The sequence below is a fragment of the Erpetoichthys calabaricus genome, chromosome 6 (assembly GCF_900747795.2).
Source record: "Erpetoichthys calabaricus chromosome 6, fErpCal1.3, whole genome shotgun sequence".
Taxonomy (NCBI): domain Eukaryota; kingdom Metazoa; phylum Chordata; class Cladistia; order Polypteriformes; family Polypteridae; genus Erpetoichthys; species Erpetoichthys calabaricus.
In genome coordinates this window covers 57163104-57178377 of record NC_041399.2, presented here as the reverse complement: position 1 = coordinate 57178377, position 15274 = coordinate 57163104, and positions in this window count along the sequence as shown.

The window sequence follows — 15274 nt, the reverse complement described above, 5'->3', positions numbered from 1 at the left end:
CAGACTATGAGAAACAAGAGTCTCTAGTCTGATGGAACCAAGGTTTGGTCTCAGTTGGGGGAAACCAGGCACCATACATAACCTGTGCAATACCATTTCAACAGTGAAGAATGGTACTGGTATCATCATGCTATTATACATTATGCCTGCAGCTCACCTTGCACATCCTTGAATGCTGATACCAATAGCTCCTTCTCAGCTAGTTTTATCACCCATCCCTAAGCTGGAATTGAGCTGTCACCAACACAGTCATCACAGCTTCCAAGGTACCTTGCCATCTACAGAATGACACTGCTGTCAAGCCTTCTTCCTTATACTCGTATCTGTGGCCTATCCTCCTGCTGCCTACTCCATTGCCCAATATATGAAAGCACTATCACCGTCCGGAACCTCGGACTCAGCCATTGTCCTCTTCTGCCTAATGTATAACTTGGTTGATGCCACCGTTCCTTCTCTCACAATTCTCCCTCCTGCATTAACTCATTCCCCTTTATCTTACACCTGCACTGAAGCCAGTGCCTGCTAATTTGTGCACCACACTGCAATCATTTCATTAAGCCAGCACCTGCTTCCATGAGACGTGCAGTATAAGGGCACGGTTAAAACAGGTTGTGCTAAAATTATTAAATACTTATATACCGTTATAAATACACCTTTGTCTTACCACAATGTAATATTTCAGTTTTTCATTTTTAATACAGGTTAAGTAGTAGTAGAGTGATGTACCGTGTTAGCCATTATGGATGCAATGAGAGGTGAAGCAAAATGACACCTTTTGTTGGTTAACAGATTACAGTATGCAAGATTTTGAGGCAGATCAGTCCCCTTCTTCAGGCAAGCTGTAATATTTATAAAATCTTGTTTTTGCTTTGTAATTTTGGGGCAAAGGTTCCAAAATTCAGTCCCAGGGACTCACTGTGGCTGCAGGTTTTTGTTATAATCAGTGATAATAAATTATAATAATTGATCTAATTTAATTAGCTGATCTAATTCAAAGGAAAGTGTTCTATAGAAAACTGAATTGGAGAGAATTAGATTAACATTGGCCCAAGGCAGCAGCAGAACTTTTGCTACCCAAAGACAGCTGAACATTTACCCATCTGCTGACAAAAAGCAAAGTGACACATGTCGCAATGATTGTATTCTCCTAGTTAATGTTCTGGGCAATAGTTTGACCTTGTCCTGCTTCAATTTCACTTCCTTAACTGTGCCTAGTTTTAGAAACATTTTTCATTTAAATTGTTATTTTTGGTGAGTAAAGTGTGCAGTGAAATTTTTGCATCTAAATCACTGACACACTGAAATGCGACCTACTTGTGGTTTGCCACTGCAAAATCTTTTAACTGTGCCACAGAGCTTTATACAGTGCACATGAAAGCGGTCGGTCATGTGATGAAAGCTAAGTACCCCTTCAAATAAACAAATAAAGAAGAATTGGACACGAACTGGAAAAGCCGGTGTTTATTTGAAAATCAACTACTGTTTCAGCAGTCTGTGGTCCATCAGCACAGCACTCAGGTGATCTCACTGGCAGCCACAGATGTCTAGGCAGATACGAGTATCCTAAAAAAACACTCTGCTTGGAAGTCTCTTTTGGCTTTGGCATTATTTTGACGGTAGTCAAAACAAAACAGGCTTAGTTTATTATCTTATAATTATTTCTCCAATCATTGTGAGCATCTACATTTGCCCTCCATTTGTTTTTCATTTGCAATGACGCTTCATCAGAAGCAAGTGGAAAGGTTAAAAAACTGCAGACTGCTAAGCTCTTGGGGAGAATGAAAACGATGACAACTTACTGGGTCTTGCTAACTTGTGATCCCCAAAGACAAACACATGGTGCTGTCTTACCCTCTGATCTTTTATGTAAACAAACCGAAATGAATTCAGATAGTTCTTTAGATCTTAGGTGGAGGAGTCATTATGTCATCCCTTGGGCATAATGAAGCAGTTCTATTATTCAATGACTTTGTTCTATGAAAATAATGAGCTAATGCCTTGTTCCAGTTGCTTCCCGTATATCACTGTATGTCGGGCTGATACTGTCAAAGTATATGGAATTGTAGGTGAATTATTAGTTTGGTGGCACAATTGCACAGTGGGTAGTACTGTTGCCACACAATTCCTGGGATCTGAATTTGACTTCCAGCTCAGACTCTATGTATTTGAAGTTCTCCATGTGTCTGTTTATGCTGTCTTCTACTGTGCCAGGTTCCTAATTATGACATGTGCTTTAGGTTTAATGGCAAATATAAGTTGGATGGATGTTCTTGTGGGTGGAGGTGTGTTTGTGAGTATGCCTTACAATGGACTGGCGGGCCTTCCAAGGATGCCTTTATTGCTATTGGTGAATGTTCCAGCTCTGTGTAACCATCCATCCATCCATCCATTGTCTCCCGCTTATCCGAGGTCGGGTTGTGGGGGCAGCAGCTTGAGCAGAGATGCCCAGACTTCCCTCTCCCCAGCCACTTCTTCTAGCTCTTCCGGGAGAATCCCAAGGCGTTCCCAGGCCAGTCGAGAGACATAGTCCCTCCAACGTGTCCTGGGTCTTCCCCGGGGCCTCCTCCCGGTTAGACGTGCCCGGAACACCTCAACAGGGAGGCGTCCAGGAGGCATCCTGATCAGATGCCCGAGCCACCTCATCTGACTCCTCTCGATGCGGAGGAGCTCTGTGTAACCCTTTAATAGAAAACATAGGTTAGACATTGTTATGAATCCCGAGGAAGTTATTGGGCTATCATTAAAAGAAAAAAGAAATAGAAAGGAGATCAAACAAAAAAATCTGAATATTCCCTAAGGTCATTGTCAACTGGCCATAGTTCATCAATTAATTAATGTACAGATATTGTTGGATTCCACGTATATTAATCAGTTTCTACTTTGTTTTGTGATTATTTTAATACATAGGTGTCTCTATGTGTGTCAGTCCTGTATTTATTAATTTGTAAAATGTATACTCACATTTCATATTTGCATTTTACATGAGATCTTGTCACAGTATTATATACCTGCACCCAGTGAAGAGCACTATACAAAAACAAAAAAAAAACTCAATTGAATTGAAAACAAAATATTGTATATACCTTAAACTGTGTACTAACCAAAAATTACTGTCTGAAATACATGTTGTAAAATCTTAATCCTAATTTGGAATACATTCCCCTAACTAAATTTACAGAAATCAAAATTTATATTTTATTTTAGGAATTGATCCAATACTTGGATAACTAGAGAATGAGAGCCCACATCTTTCATATTTGGAATGGAACAACTATTGATGAGCAAAATGTTTTGTGTGAAGTTTAATGCACAGGGAATCACAGTATTTTGCTTTGAAAAAAAATGGTGAAATAAATTGTGTCTCCCCTCCAGTGAAATTTGTGTCAATGACATGGTAAAAAAAGATCCTGTCTGGAAGCAATTCATTTTGCATGCACCTATCTGTCATTTATAATTTAAATACAGATCTCTAGTAAAAAAAAAAAAATCACTGGAGTCATTTTCTGACTCATGTAGACATTTTGTTCAGCTGCCATTACTGATTGTATGATCCACACTTTGCCAAAATGGTGACAAAGCTGGATGAATTGGAGACAGAAAAGATACTTGAAGCTTCATGGCACTTAAAAAGTGCATATCCTCAACATCTTCTACAGGAATCAAAAATTAGGAGAAGGACATTGCTAGGTAATGATGGGTGGGGTGATTTGATCCCCATGTACTGAAATTCTCTTATGGAGAAAACACAATAATGAGCACAATAGTGCATTTTAATGTGACTTTGTGAGGAAAAATTCACATTTAAAAAAAAATAAGCTGCACTCCTCCACAGTGACAGGAAACAGAGACATAAACAGATTACATAAATACATTCCATGTTTTATATCCCAAAAATCTCTTAAAGGAATACTCCCCCCAAAAGTTGCATTTTTTAATGTTGCTTAACCAATGTAGTTTTCAATGATAGCCAAGAAAAAAAATTAATCTCATGCTTTCATGCAAAAAGAGAGCAAAAAGTGCTGTACAACGGAAAATGATGTGAAAAACATCAATGGAAAAAATAAAAAATTTCTCATGTTACTCATGTTAGATAATCTACATGTCCATTATCCAATTGTTTAAAACATGCAAAACACAACCATTTTTGATATAATATTACTAATACTTCTGGAAAAATCAGCATAAAACATAAACAGGAAAGGCACATTCCCCAAATACTGTGATTCTAATTTGAAGACAGGCCTCTTGACCAATGAACGAGGAGGAGAGGCAAATCTTTGAGTGGGTTATTCCTTTAGAACCTCCAAAAATTCTTTTTAGTGAATTCTGTGCTTCTCAATTGCAAAATGACCCATGAAACAAGTTTTAGAGTTAGTTTCAGGATACTGAATGTGACTTTGAACTTGTCTGTTTCACTCATCACTAAAGGTGATCTAATATGTCAGGTGACTTTTTGTCACATGACCAGCAATTGATGTAGCAACCTGTAAACAACAACAATAACAAAATTTATTTATATAGCACATTTTCATAAAAATGATGCAGCTCAAAGTACTTTACACGATGAAGAAAGAGAAAAAAGATAAAATAAACAAGAAACTAAAATTAGGGAACATTAATTAACATAGAATAAAAGTAAGGTCCGATGGCCAGGGAGGACAGAAAAAAACAAAAAAAAAAAACTCCAGACGATTGGAGAAAAAAAAAATCTGCAGGGGTTCCAGGCCACGAGACCACCCAGCCCCCTCTAGGCATTCTACCTAACATATTGTAAATGACCTCAATCAGTCCTCATTATATTCAGGCTTCACATGGAAGAACTTGATGATGATGGTCATGTGGACTTCTGGACAATAGCCTTACAAGAATTCAATAGAAAGTAGCTGAGACCATATTAGAATAAATAAAATGTATATTTATTATTATAAAAGAAAGAAAGTAACAAGAGAATAAACAATGAGAAATTTGCCTGTGAAATTTCCAAGTATGAGCCAAATGATTTTGCATGTATAAAGACCAATATTCATCACAGGAATATAGACGGATGGCTGAGCAAAAAACAAACTGTGTTTGTGAAGTAACATTTAATTCCAAGATAATCTGCTAACATGTAAAATAGTCCATAAAATACTGACTGCAAGTGCAAGTTACAAAAACTGTAGTGGCTCAGAATGTTAAAACGTGTGTAAAGCATCTAGAGAAGCAGTTCCAAATATTGGATTGTGGTCCAGTAAACAGGCCACAATGTTTATTGCTGGCCAGAAATAGTGTAGGGGACATCTGGAGCAGTTGTGCAACATGTGTGATGAAAGAATGCTGCATCCAGAACTGGTTTAAGATAATGACATCACTTGTCTTGGGTCCTGTGTGTTGTTTGTCTTCGTTTTGTGCTGTTTATTATAAATTATTTTTAATGACTGAAATGTATATGTTGCTCGGCAGAGTCTAAGGCAATGGCTTTAATTAGCCTTGTTGTGGTTATGGAGAACCTCCATCCATCCATCCATTTTCCAACCCGCTGAATCCGAACACAGGGTCACGGGGGTCTGCTGGAGCCAATCCCAGCCAACACAGGGCACAAGGCAGGAAACAATCCTGGGCAGGGTGCCAACCCACCGCAGGACTATGGAGAACCTGGGCTTGTATATGTTTTGATATAACAGGTACTCTCAATGAAACCTGGTTCCAAACATCACTCAATAAAGAGTTCATTGTAGACATTGGGAGCAAGAAGTACACACCACAATACAAAATTCCTGAAGATGTTTTTTGAGTTTACCAGCATTATTGTACTCAGAGAATTGCTTTATTGCCTTGAAGGAAGCCTGACTTTACATGCTGCAGTGACTCAAAATGTCCACCTGTCCTCCTGTGAGTCATCCCAGCTCTTCTTTCCATTGACCTAATGGTCACATCCTAGTGTGTAAATTCTTAGAGGTCATTGTGAATAATGTGGTGATCTTCAATACCAAGATTACTTTGTGTTTTTGGATCCTGTGGTCAGATGACCTTTGAGAACTGAGCTGTTCTCCCACAGTTTTCAAAAAGGCAAATCACAAAAAGACGAGAGTTAAACAATTTCACAAAGTACTCAGCTAAAGTTAAAAGCCAAAAAAAAATCTACAAAACCATGTTATCAAATTCAAATACACATAAAAAGAAAAATCAGGCCAAAGTAAATTGGCAAAAATCCTGACTGCCTAAAATGATTTCGTTGGACATGGAGGAAAACATGCTGCCATCTTATACAGTGTTGTAGTGATGATGTTATGTGTCACACTTCTGGTAATCCTGTAGGAGCAACCAGGGATCTTTTAGCTACAGACACATAAAACAGCAATGGCTGCAGTCGGGAATGATAAACAAAATGGCAACATAATAAAGTAGATAAAATAAAAAAAAGAAATCAAGTCTTTAAAACACTAAATTAGAAAATGATCCAAAAATTGTATTCTGGATGGTTAAAAACTCCAATCATATCATAACTTATCACAGGTGAGACTGAGCTTGGCTCCTGGATCTTGATTCACATTTAATATCAAAGTCAGTTAAACTATTGGAATGTGTCATTAATGTTGTATATTATACCAATAATGGCACACTGCACGATAACGTGCAGTGAATACACCTGACTTGAGAATTCATAGTTTTCATCCTCTTTCTCTGTATGTTTAGCATTCATTTGCTCAGAGGTTGATGCCTTTGCTGTTTCCTGAGCAGCTCTTCTTTTCTCCATCCTAGCAGCCCGCTTCTTCTCTTCTTTCGTCGAAATCTTTTCGCGTTAAAACTGATTAAGTCAGTGTTTTGTATTGCACTTACTTATTATGTTTTCTTTAATTTTTCACTTAAGCTGGCACTTAAGGCTTCAATCTGTCTCAAGAATTATTTAAGATATGAAGAGGTAGGGGAAGTAACGGCAAAGGTGGTAGGAATGAGAATGGCGCCCGTATGCATGTGCTGCACGGCCTCCCTGCTGCTGAGAGTTGATTCTACAATAAAATAAAATAAAAATAAAAACAGGAATAACTTTGGAGGTCAATCATCACCTTGAAAGCGAATAGTAGACATCACGTAGTGTATGTGTACCAAATTTCAAGTTAATAGGTGAAACGGTTTGCGAGCTACAGGTGATTTAAAATCCTGGACAGACAAACGAACAGCCACGGTAGCGTATTGTGAAATCTAGTGGTAGAAGGTATTATATGTTTCATGTTTATTTGCTTTACTGTTGGCAAGAATGAAAAAGATTTTCGTTGTCTTTTTAACTTGCGACAGTAAAGTAGCTAATCCAGCTAAACTGAAATATACTGTTTTATTCTCTCTCCAGTGCAACGGTTCTCTGGAAAAATAAAGGAGCTACTTTCCTTTGCAGTGGGTTATGTTGAGTGGGATATCTGTGAAGCAGTGACAAAAATATATAGTGATAACTATTAGCATCAGTCATTTACTGCTGAATAGGAATTTATCTGAGTTCTTTAGGGAAGGACACACGAAAAATGGTTTGAAAAGTCCTCTTTCCGACAGCTCCGCTGCGAGACATATCGACGATATGCCTGCCATTCTTGAAGCACAACTAATAATGACAATTACTAATGGTCTGCAAGGCTATTTTTGTGGTGCATATGTGATACACCCTTAAAGAAGATTTCTAAGAAGGTATGCTGTATCCACTATCAGTACCCCCTAACATAATCAGGAATGTTTTGGAAGTTTAAAACAGTTAATATCTACATAGTAGGTATACAAGACTGCACTTTCTGTTTCAGAGTTTGCACAGAAGGCACAACAGCTCAGGTAAACGAAGTTATGTAAATTCAGTTGTTGTTTTACAGATAGGAAAATGTTTACCAGCTGAGAAGTCTTTAACACTGGAAGTGCCAACGATGATGACAAAAGGCATTTTTGAAATTTTTAATTGCTTAATTTTTGTGCATGTCCTGCTCTTGTTCTTCTATGACTTTTCCTAAATAGCTGCCCTATAAGGGCCCAGGTTGTTGTAAAATCTAAAATTCTACTTGTAAAGCGTGATTGATATTTTTAATTGGTTTTCTTTATGTGAAAAGACCCCTTATTACTGACACAACCACTGCCATTGAGTTATGGTACCCTGCAGTTGTAAATCACTGCCTGTCTTCTCTGTCATTTTTACCTGGACAAATCCTCTCCATCCAATGTTATTAACACTGCTGAACATCCATCCATGCAGACACTTCCTAACCCACTTATGCATGGCAGGGTTGTTATTTGAATATTAGCTGCAGTCTCTTTTTTGACAGAAAATAATAACTGAAAAAGTATCACACTTATAATCACTCACATTGTTTCACACAAGATCTTATGCATTATTTTAAATGCATTAAACTTAACCATTGTATACAACATACTAGGCCCAAAGAATAGAAAGTGCACTACATAAAAATAACCTGCGCAGAGTACTTATTGCATGCACGGAACATAACAAAATATTTTTTTAAATCATCTTTGTCTGTGTTCTACTAGCTATCTGCTCACTAACACAGTACTTAAATTAATATAACTTCCAAAAAGGTGCCAAATAATTAAAAAGTCACTTTTTCCAAAGTGAGTAGAATGAGTGTGTGTATTTATACACACATACAAACAGATGGTTACCACCCAAGACAGCAGATGTTACATTATTCTCAAATAATTGTTTGATCCTGTGTTCCAATAACTTCTGCAAAATGGTATAAAAATTAAATGAATTAAAGTTGACATCGCTATTATTTGTGGTTTGTCTCCATCTAGTGGTGTTTGTTGGTAAGTACAAGAATAAAAAAACAAAGGCAAGCAGCAAGAGAGCCAGCTTTAAATTCAGCAAGATTTAGTTTTCATAGCTCACATAATTCCCACTTGCAGAACACGCAGTTTTATAAAAATGAAAAGCCAAAGCCAATTCACTTACTTGCACTATAACAATACAATATTAGTAACAGTAGATCAAAAGTGCTGGTTTGCCACGTCCAAATTTTTATTTTGTGATCTGCCAGTACACAATATGGGAGTCAGCTAGTGGTTATATCATATTATTATTACCAGTTATTATTTACAACATTTAAGATAGAATTGGTGACATTTCTTTTATTTTTCCCAGGAGCATAAGCAGGTGAAGTGACTTGCTCATGATGACACGGTCTCAGTAGTGGGGTTTGAACCACCAACCTCAGGGTTTGAGATCCAAATCCTTAACCACTATGCCACACTGCCTATTTCAGTTGTAAATTTGAAAAATATTAAGCCATTACACAGTTTTTAAAGGCCATCTATTCAATAATAGTTAATTGTTCACAAATGAGGCATATTAACAGCTAACTTACAAAATAAACACCTTCTTCTTCTTCCCGTTAGGGGTTGCCACAGAGGATCATCTTTTTCCATATCTTTCTGTCATCTACATCTTGCTCTGTAACACCCAGCACCTGCAAGTCCTTTCTCACCACATCCATAAACCAATGAAAGTTATTTTAATAGGAAGCTGGGCTACCATCGGCCACTAAAACGGCTTCATTGAACCTTCCCATAGATTTTAAAACTGTCTGGAACATTGCTGGATAAATTCTGTTGTTTAATGTTTTCAAAATGGGGAAAAGTTGTAACTCTATCACAGTTGACTCCAGAATTTCCTATTTATGCTTAGCTGTGTTTGATTGGGTTGACACCTTCTGACTGTGGTGGTTATAGTATATGAATTACATTGTGTTTATTCTATTCACTCCATTCATTGGACACTTGTGCTCTAAAGATGGTGACATTGACATCCTTCTACAACCATCCATCCTCCCGCTCAGAGTAGATTTGCATTCATTGTCCTCTAAGAAAATTGTTGAACAATTCCAGCAAAATATTCTGTCAACTTTAACAGAGGCACCTGGGCAAAGATCTCAGGCACCTGGACATCTTTTTGATGTGCCTCACACATATTCTCATCTGTATCATGAGAAGATGGAAATCATCTGACCATATGATCTTCTTTTCAATTGCTCAGTACAACACAGAATGCATTTTTAAGGAGTAGTAAGAGGTTTATACCGCTCAAATCCAGTTTAGTCTCCCTCTATATAAAGATTTTGGTGTACTTTTCTCACTTAAAACTTCTTTCTCTTCCCTTTGATTGCTGATTGCTGTCAAATATTTCCAAATTTCTTGTCAATTTTCCTATTAGACTTCAAATCACTAGAGTGATATCACTGTCAAAGAGTTTGAGACTGTAGTCACAGTTTCTCCTAGATAATAACGTCTTACTCTCCAACTTCCATACTAACATCTCTTTAGCCACAGCTCCTTGTGAATTATGATTGAGTTCAGTAGACTTTATCACTGAAGTTCCTACCAAATGTACCCCCACAATAAGACCTTTCTCAAAGTTAATGAGATCACTTCTTTGCATCATGGCAGGCAAAGAAAGAAGCAACTGCATCTGCCCAGCATTTTTATATTTGTTCCTAACCATGAAGTTACAGAATTTGTATCTCTCATTTACTCAAGCATATCATCAACTGATTTTAGAAGTTGATACTAAGAAAATGTTCCCATGATTTGTTTGTATTTTTATTCTTTTTTTTCTCCTGCTAACGATACCTTTTCTCTAAGACTCTGAATTATTTGGATTCTGGTTTCACTTTACTTTTGTTGTTTCATTAAAGCTTGTAATTTCATTCATTGTTATTATTTTCTATTTAACTTCATCCTATGGGAGCTATTTTCAGGAAATGCAATGTTTATTTTCACTGTTATGCTGATGATACACAGGTTTATATTCCTGTTTGTAACTCTGCAATTAAACAGCTGCACAATTGTCTTTTTGAACTAAGATCCTGAATGGCTGACAATTTTCGTGATCTCAATCAAAACAAAACGGAAATGCTGGTTTCAAACTTCTCGACTCTTTCGTTGACTTTTGCAAACCTCAAGTCCATAATCTTGGTGTCATTTTTGACAGTAACGTCTTTTTTGAGAAACAGTTTAACTCTGTAGTCAAGAGTTGCTTTTTCCAGCTTTGTCTTTTAGCTAAGGTCAAACCTTTTTGATCTCCTAGAGATCTTGAGAAAGCTACACAGGCTTTTATCTTTCCTCTCCTTGATTACTTCAACTCGTTGTATTCTGGTAACAACCCAGCCACAGGGGATGCACAAACCAGTGTGTTTTTTTGTGCCGGTACCAAGCCCGGATAAATGGGGAGGGTTACGTCAGGAAGGGCATCCGGTGTAAAATTTTGCCAAATCAATATGCGGACAAGATGATCCACTGTGGCGACTCCTAACTGGAGCAGCCGAAAGAAGAAGAAGAACTTGTATCTGGAATCAGCAAATCCCTGATACCCAGGATGCAGTTGGTTCAGAATGCTGCTGTCCATTTTTTGGTTGGGGCAATAATTCTGTTTTTCCAATATTAGCTTCTTTTCACTGGCTGCCAGTTAGTTTCAGAATTGACTTTAAACATTTTTTTGCTAGTTTTTATATCATTACATGGGTAATCCCCTGCCTATTTATCTTAATTGTGTGTTTTACACCAGCTATCCAAAGAACTTAGATCTACTAGCCAGTTGTCTCTTATGGTCCCTCGCACTAAGTGCAAAACTAAGTGTCACGCTCAGAACACATACGCGCACGCATTCGTTTTACGTGTCCTCTGAGCACATCCTTAGAAATTAACTCGACTTGTGCACAAGTTGTAGTAACAGCAAAGAATCGGGGGGATGTGATGTCAGAGTCTCTGTTTACTACCAAGATGTGACGTCAAGCCACTTTGCAGATCCTACAGGATCGATGTGCATGCTTCGATGTTTGATGAATGGTTCGATGTGGTGAAACAAAAATGCATTCGTGGTGCTTTTATATTCAAGAGTTGCATATTCCCCAACGTAATGACATGATACATGTTAAAGGTCTCACATACCATCTTCTGTGCCATCTTTTTTTTTTGCACCTTCACAACAACATCAGAATGTACAACAGCGTATTTGAGCCACAGAGAAAAAAATATAGGGACACAGTGAAAAGGTCTATTTTGTGATTAAAGTGGAAATTTAGTCTTTAATCTCAAAATTTCCACTTTAACCTCATAGTTTATTTTATAATTAAAGTAAACCATCATACACATCATCTTAAAACCAATCCACTTGTTAATCGCTATGTACTTCTGTGGCTTCCTCCCGAACTGACAGCAGCGGCAAGCAGCAATCACCACACAGAACACATTAAATTTACTATATTACAGTTCTCTGTGCATATAGAATCCTTAGATTTATACTTGATATCACTTTCATGATGAAATGTGTTAAAGCATGTATGTTACATTTTACAGATATGTCGTTAACTTCACTTAAATAATGAATACTTTTAATAATTACACATATGGGGGTGGAGCGGTACCACTGCTGCCTTGCAGGAAGTCGCATCCCTGGTGTTCCCTGTCTAGAGTTTGCATGTTTTCATGGTGGGTTTCCACAGTGTGCTCCGGTTTCTTTCCAAAGACATGAAGGTTTGGGGATCTGGTGACGCTAAAATGACGCTAGTGTATGTGAACGCTTGTATTCTCCTTGCGATGAGCTGATGCTCCATCCAGGGATTGTTTCTGCCTCTTGCCCAATGAATTCTGGAATGGGAGCATCCCTGGATTGATGGAAATAATCATTAAACATCCATCCATTTCAGAGATATTGTGGCAAGGTGTTCTGGGAATTTAATGGATGTTTCGGTCAATTGAAAACACAGTGAAGCTGAATGTTTCCTCACCGTGATAATATCTTGCACTGTCACCTGGTGGAATCTTCCAGATTTAAGTAAAATACACGCGCGGGTATAAACAGTACAATGCTTGCATAGAAGTAGTGTCCACAGGTGCATGTGTCACATGAAGTATAAACCCGGCCTAAGGGGGACAGGACTTTTGCAGCTTCTGCACCTTGTCTATGAAACTCTTTACCTTATTAAATTAAGGAGTCACATTCCACTGAACTGTTTAAAATTAGAGTGAAGACTCATTTCTATTCTCTGACCTTCACTGAAACTGATGGTTGCCATACTCTGAGTCATCTTCTTTTCTTTAACTCACTGCTGGTTGTATTTAATTTTATTGTACTTTATTTCTATTTATTTTATTTATGTTCATTGTATGTTTTAATATGAAGCACTTTGAGTGCAGCATTACTGATGTTTTAAATGTGCTCTATAAATAAATTGACTTTATTTTTGTTTCAGTCACATTACCATTTTGTTTTTGATAAGGATAGGCAGTTTAATGAATCAGCTGCTAGGATGCTTACTTCCATTGGTAGCTTTGTGCTTTCTGAAAGCTGTGACATGTGTGGGCACTAGAGGGCACTGTTACTCCTCAAACCCAACACAACAGATACCAGGCACAAGTTAAAAGCACAAAGAGCATTTTATTTTAAGGAAACTCTTCACAAAGTGTTTCCCACCACTACTGCCACAAGTTAATAATAACAGCACATACAGTTAATCTTCTTTCTCTGTCTTTTCTCCTCTGCTCCTCCCACAAGCTTTGTCTACCTTCCACCTGACTCTGGCTCATTTCTGTGAAGTCAGTCCAATCCTTTTATATTGGCCCACCCAGGAGTGCTTCTGCTCTACCACTCACATGGTCTGCAAGCACTTCCGGGTTAGGCGGAAACATCATGTTCCATGTCTCTTCCACAGCACCTCCTGGCGGCACCCACGATACCCAACAGGACCGAGATATCGAACTTCAAGTCCCATGGTGCCCTGCAGGAATCCAGGGCACCGCTGTAAACCAGGGAAACTGCCATCTACCATTTTGGGGGAGGCAGTGCCCTAAAGTAGCCGCCTTCCCCCATCCTTTCATCTTTTGTGCATCCCGGCCTGGTTGGGCTGCCGGCAGTTCTTTACACATGTCATAGACGTAATGGTATTTAAGATGGCATCACATTAAAATTATCATCCAAGTTTGTGAATTTCAAAGCTAAAAACATTTGCATGTGCCTGTCACTGTTGCTCAGAATGCTGACTTTCTAACTGGGTTTTAAGACAGAGATTTTGATTTTGTATTAGGTTTAGTTTTAGGACTGGTTATTACATAATGTCGAGGCCAACCTTTCCAAATGTCTGAAATTCGTTGAAATTGTTATTTTGGGATTTAATTGAATGTTACAGTATGTTGAGGAACATCATTTTGTTTATTTCTCCTGCTGCTGTTGTGTGGGCTGAGGTCTTTGGGTGTCACATTTTTGCTAATTGCAATAACATTACTAGTCTTCAGGTACAGACACCCACTAATCTTCTCCCCTTGCCCTAGAAACTTGCCAAATTTCTAACTCGTGTAGTAAAAAAGAGCAAAGTACTTTATGTCTGTTTTTTCTTTCTTGAATTATTTTCTGTATAGATGTGGCTTTGTTTGCAAAATGCCACAATCATGATGCCACGTGTATTGTACCAGCAGCTCTCAATTCTGGTCCTTGCAGACCCATGGTTTCTACTGCTTTGTGACAAGCAGAAAATTCTAACTTGAACTGCTTATATCACAGTGGTGATATGCTTATCAACAGAAGGAAATGTTGGTGGCACTGACAGCTAACTCACTTGGGAGACAGTGTCTGAAATACACTAAACTGCTCAGCATGAAGCTACAGAACTGAGCCGAAGCAGATTGTCTAACGATGTAATTACTGAACTGAAATTACAGCTCAGGGTTCCATTGTGTTTTTAAACAAACACACTTCTAATTGGTAACATTTGTTTGTTTTCTTGCACTTATAATTTGTAAGCTGGCATATGGTAAATAAAAAACATTCAAATACAAATTCAAGACAGTCGCTTCAGCAGATGTCTGCAAGTTCACTCAGTCTGCACATGAAAGGACATCATCAGAAGTGCCACACAATTGCCTTTCACTAAATACCCTGAAGGCACCTTACGGCGCATTTCATTCATTTAAAAAGCATTTTTATAACATAAGTCATTTTTACACTTTCAAGTTTATTCAGATGGACCGAATATTGCATACTGTTGAGACCAGTTCAGTCTTTCCATATGTCAGGAATACATCGTTGGAAATGAACTTTTATTTTGGTATTTAATCTATTTTGGTGTTATGCTGGGTTGTTATTGTATTGCCATTTAGTTTATTTCTGCTGCTGTTGTTTGAGTTGAGTTCTGTGGGTGCCACCATGTTGTTTATGGCAATGACAGCCATTGATAGCCAAAGCAAGGCATGTTTCGTTATTGTGATGCCATTTTTAAAGTGGGTAGCACCCACAAGTACATAAATGAACATTAAA